This window comes from Amphiura filiformis, unplaced genomic scaffold (genome assembly GCF_039555335.1).
Source record: "Amphiura filiformis unplaced genomic scaffold, Afil_fr2py scaffold_121, whole genome shotgun sequence".
NCBI lineage: Eukaryota > Metazoa > Echinodermata > Ophiuroidea > Amphilepidida > Amphiuridae > Amphiura > Amphiura filiformis.
This window is the reverse complement of record NW_027305585.1, coordinates 199,941-205,959: the sequence shown is the minus strand read 5'-3', so window position 1 is coordinate 205,959 and position 6,019 is coordinate 199,941. Positions and strand designations below refer to the sequence as shown.

The following is a 6,019-nucleotide window of genomic DNA, read 5'->3' as shown; positions in this document are numbered from 1 at the left end:
ATTTATAGTAGTGCACTACACATAATGTTTAGACATTGAAAGCGATGATTGTAGTATCCATTAACATTCAATGCTATCTACTATGAGGATGTCTTGTTATGCTACTGCTAGGTCTGAACATAAGAATCATCAGTACTTGGATACACCTTTTGGTCATTGACAAGATCCAGCTGGAGCCATACAGCTCGGTTGATATTCTATATTTGGGTTCATTTAAGCCTAAAGTTCATCAAATACTAAAGTAACTTTTTTTTCTCAAAATGATATTTCAACATGTAATGATTTTCCTGCATCAAATAGTAATTAATTGATTCAGCTTTTGCCACTTCAACAAATCCCCTTTTCACATTAATGTCATCTTAATTATTAACATCTCTGTTCATTTACAGATTTGGCAGATCAATGCCCCATCTAGGAACCTCCTGTTTCCTTATAAAACTTATGAGGAAACAGGGAGGTCACAGGATGGGACATTAGATATTCGAGTAGAGGGCTACCTAATGGTGGGCCTCTGAAGAGAATTTCACTACGGTCCTAATATTCTACAGCAGCTGATTGGTGCCAAAGACAACATCGTAATTTCTGTTGGTGAGTTTTAAGCACTTCTATGCTCGATGGTTCACAGACGAGTGCAAGATTATACTGGATTTACTCAAAAGTGGAGCATTGTGTCCTATGTCAGCTATATACTATATATTCAATATTAACAAGCACATTCAAATGTCCCATTTATTCCAGCTATCTATTGATACAATTAGGGCTCAAACCAAGATTTCTCCTCTTGTCGCTTTTCTCATGGATACAGTTGTTTTGTAGTCACACACTGATCTGCTTTACTTATATCAATTTCAAATGACTGAAAAGCTACAGTATTTGCATCATTACTTAATTGCTAATTACATAAGGAACTAACACTGGTATTTATTGGAATGTCAATTAAACAGGATATACATATTGAGTTCCAAATATATGGAATCAAACCGGTGTTTTGAATTACCGGGGGAGTGTTAACTTTTATCGTGGTATATATGCTGCAATGAAGGTTTGGAGATTTGAAGTTTTGCTTACTTCAAGTTCATATTTTATTAATATGTGAAAGTTGATTGGCTATTACTATTACTGTTATAAGAAACAAAGCACAATTTACATGGAGAAATTGATATCATTAGAAAAACTCTACCTCCACCCTTATAGCTCAGCTTCTGCAAGTAACAGCCCATTCATATTTTCCATGATGAGAACCTGTAGTATATAGCTGATGAGAACATTTTGTTTCAATATATTTTCCTGTTTGTTGTAAGCGAACCAAAAATGAAACCAGACAGGATTCAGGACCATTGAAATGAAGAAAATCTGTATCCACAAAGAATACATGTAGACTCAATTGTAGTTATAATTTGGTCCCTTCAGATGGCTTAAATTGAAAAAAATACCCCCCCAAAAAAAACACCAAACAAAACAACCCAACATTTATGCAGAAATTGTCTCATTGGGGAAAAAAGGCTAACTTGAACCATATATTAAACATGGAAATGACACCGTGGTAATACAAGGAAACTTATTTGAAAATAGCAAGTGACAAAAAGTGGTTGGGTGTCTTTATTTTAACATTCAGCTCTCAGACAAACTTACAAGAAAGTCATTTCATAAGGATGGTCCCAAGCAAATTCTCATGCTCTGAAAGATCATAGATATAACAGTATAAATTGGATGCTGTGAGAAGTTAAAGATATAAAGTGCATTTTTTTTAAATGGTTATCTTGCATTTGATTTCAGGTACAATCTAGCTGCTAGCATAATCATAATACTTGCATATCGAGCTAATCCCGTAAGTGGGATACACATATTGTCATTTAAATTTTTACGACTTTTTTTACCTTTTCCAGTATATTGAATCTTATTTTGGTTCTGAAGTCGCATACAAAGATCTGGAAAATGTATCAATATACATTTGCAAGTGTGAGTGTATACTTATGCCAAGTATGAATATGCTACCATTACAGATCCAAAGTTATAAGAATGGTGGTAGAACTTTTTGCATGACCCATATAGGTATATTATGTGCAGGTTTATATAGTGGATATTTTGTGTTATAGTCTTTAAAATACTATGTGTACAACTTCTATCTTAGCTTTGCCGAGTGATGCAGCACCGAGTACCAACAGTGATGTTGGTGAAAGTACCAGTGATGCAGCACCAAGTACCAGCAGCGATATCGAGCAAGTACCAGTGATGCAGCACCAAGTATCAGCAGCGATGCCAGTTTAAGTACCAGCAGTAATGTCGGAGCAAGTACCAGAAGTGATGCAGGTGCTGATGAACCGGGTAAGAATTCCCTCAAAGGGTTACCGTTATATATGGCTTGCAGTGAAAGGTTTTGCCAATATGGTGCACATTATATTAGCACTGTGAGTTAGAAATTGACCTAGGAAAATTGTTATTGCCAAATTGGCTCAAGCTGAAACACCATGCTGCTTACCATTATTATGAAAGGATTTCTCTGCCCAATATTATACCATGATGACTCATTGCATTGAAACGTTTCAGATTCAAAACTTGTACTAAAAAGCTTCTCAAACTAGTGTACCGTATTTTTTTTTATTATTTATTTATTTACTTTTTTTTGGATTTCCTATTTTAGTTATTACAATAGGACATTTTGATTTTGAAATATGAATTCATTACAAGTCCATACCTGAATGCATGTATTATGGTTATGCTGATGGTAAGAATATCATTATACATTGTAGTATCATAGCCATATAGACATTTTCTACAAGTTTCTTTTTAATCAACCCCAATTTTTTATCACCACCCAGCTACAAATGGTAATGACTTACAGGAGTTTGTTTTGGTCTAGTCATAGAAAGGATGAGTAATATTCTGCTCAAATTCTGGCATAGAGCTAATGAGAGGACATGCATGTGCCCAGCCATCAGTTGCTGGGTTGTAAAGCTTGAATTAAAGCACAACATTTGTTTATATCCATTTATAGCCACATGGTACAAAGTGTTACAAAATATTTAAAAAAAAATAACCCAAATTTGTTCACTGAAATGTTTTGTATTGATAAATTTGCATCTTATTTCAATAAAGTTAATGAGCTTATTGTTGTCTAAAAGTAATCTTTATGACACAATACTTTTATGGAAGGTATAGACCATTCCTATAATTAGCACATCCCTTTCTGCAGTTGATGGTTTTCTATAATTTATACATTTTAATGAATTTTGGTTTGATCCCATGCAGTATTCAACAAACGTATTAAAGTTACCATTTAAAATATATTGTGCCACTTTATCTGTAGAAATGACTGATGAGGCAGCAAGTAGCAGCACTAGTGAAGCCAATGCACCAACAATGACCAAGATAACTGGTATGAAAACTTTAATGGTCAAACTAAGGCGATAGGCCTAGAAATATCTTTGACATAATCCTTGAACACGGAATAAGTTCCAATTCCATAATGCAATGCTGAGGTCTCCATTGATAAGTGCTCAGGCTCCAGTTCTTTAAAATATAGGTAGCAAATTATGTTATTGATATGACTGGTCAAGGGTGGATGTCTGTCCATGATGAGACCAAAGTCTTTTCCATGACTGATCATGTCCATAACATATTCAATCAAGTATGTACTACACATGCTTAAAGGCCCATTCAGTGATTTGCTCATCTGGAAGATCGTAAAAATCATCAAAATTCAGATTTTGGTACCTTTGTCAATTGTCGTTGTCATAGATGTGCTAACATAGCCTGCTAGTAGTTCAGCCAAAAAGACGCGTGTATGAAAGACAATGGTCATTTTACATGAATCTGTAATTAATATACTTTTGGGGGATTTTAATGGGACTTTAAAATGGGGCCTAAATATCACAGTAAAACATGATATTTCTTTCAATAATGACATCAGTTTTAGAACCACACATAGACAAGAAAAGATAACACCATTCAGGAAAATGTTTTCATGTGTAAATTCAGTATCACCTTGGCTTGGCAAGATCAGTAAACAAAATAAACATTGTCTGGCATCACTTTCATATAAATATTCAAAATGGTGTTCTAGAAATCACGGGTGACTTCATATTTTGGATCATTGCTTTTGACAAGCACATAGTAATGTTCAGCATGTATGAAGCACATAGTGCACTGCATCTGCACAAATGTATATCACATGTGCTACACTTATTGGTATTTACTATTGCAATGCCTTCATTTGCATAATAGCCACACTCAAGGAATAGGGGGAATTGGTGAATAACTATTTGTACTGATTTCTTTAAATATCTTTAGAGCTACCAGGAGACCTACAGACTCTAGGAAGGATGGTGGGTTTTACAGAGGCTGATGAAGAAGAAGCAATCGTGGAGAGGATCATCAAATCAAAAAGAAAAAATAGTCAAATGAAATATCAAGTTAAATGGCTTGGTTCTGATGAATTGACATGGGAGCCCACTGCCAACTTAGCTGATAATGTCATATTTGAAAAGTATTTAGTTGAGAAGATGAAACGCTAGTCTTGTAAGTTGTTATACGCTAACCCTCAAAAGGATTTGGACACATATACAAATGTGAAAGAAATTGGAAATATTTCAAAAGGACTCATCACTCATATTTATATTTCAAAGTAAAACCATTATCCATCTTTACAGCCCTCAAATTAAGGATCTGAAGGGGCACAGCAACTTTTTTAGGGCAAGTTCAAAAAAATGCCTTTTCAGTGAAAATCCAAGGCAGCACGACAGTTTGTAATATTTCAAGAGGGCATCATGGCAACTGCTGAAAATTTGAGAAGGGCACCAAGGCAATTTCTCATTTGTACATAAACATTATGTAGCCTGAGGTTTCCAGTGATATAAAAATCTCAACTTTTTGTGAGGTACGTGGGGGGATGAGGCTGTGGATCAAGAAATGCCCTTTAAGTCATATATACAATTTTCCAGGACAATTTCAGTCCATTTTTTCCCCCCAAAGAAAATATGAAACAATTTTGAACTGCGAAAGCTTTCTCAGTGGTCATTTTAAGCCAAAATTATGGGATAAAATAAAATAAAGAAACCCCATTTACAATATCTTAGTTGTGGTTCTCTGGGGGATTCGATGTCTTATGACATAAATTCAAAATTGCCTGCTGTCCTACAAGCATAAATGAATTTGGTCAATTTGGGACACATACTGTTAATACATGACCAAAATATCAACAACAAAAATCATTTTGATACATGGTACATTATGGCTTTAAGGGGTATTTTGTGATCCTAGCATCCGCTTTTATGACATTTTTCAGTAGATATCCATAAAAAAAAAATTATCATCCAAAATTTAAGTTGATTCTAATTTTTGCGTTTGCGAGTTATGCATGATTAAGTGTATTACACTGCTCCATTGACAATATGTTGTATTTTGTTCTGGTGTGATATATACAAATTAATCTGGAAGAGGTTTCTTGTAGTATAAAAATCACAACTTTTTTTTGATAAAGCCTGTGGATCATGAAATTCGCTTTTAAAGGACCCCCTATAGTATTTTATACAGGGTGTCTCCCCAAAGAAAACAACCCTCATTGCCCTTTTTTTCTCCTATTTCAGAAAAGTTGATCAAATATATTTTGGTATGTAAAGAAACCTATTATTGTTAGCTTTAATAAACCGGCTCACAACTTTTGAAGATATGCTCTTTTTAAGAAATGCACCTGTTTTTCACTCTGTCCATGGAGGTGGCTTGGTTTCCCTTACAATGTATTCACCAGGAGGCATCCATGTAGTCTACACAGATGCCTCCTGGTGAATACATGTCGATTTCAGCCCTGGTCCTCATTACATCAATTATTGCTTTGCATACCATTCTTGTGCACCCAATACTTGTGAAGACAGCAGTATTAAGATCTTGGAGGCTAGCTGGTGGTCGCTCATATTATAGATGTCGCTTTGGACTTTGCCCCAAAGCAAGAAGTCAAGTGGTGTGAGGCCTGGTGATCTTGCAGGTCACTTCTCAGTATGTACCAGCCCAACCACTCTCTTGC

The 6,019-nt window shown here is 35.1% G+C and overlaps 1 long non-coding RNA gene across 1 annotated transcript; it reads left to right on the top strand.

Annotated features, from left to right (window-relative positions):
- Positions 1-419: 419 nt before the first annotated feature.
- LOC140145048 (uncharacterized) lies at positions 420-5,716 on the top strand. Its single transcript, XR_011857977.1, has 4 exons — positions 420-588; positions 2,132-2,325; positions 3,308-3,376; positions 4,291-5,716. It is a non-coding gene; the product is annotated as an uncharacterized lncRNA (long non-coding RNA).
- Positions 5,717-6,019: the final 303 nt, after the last annotated feature.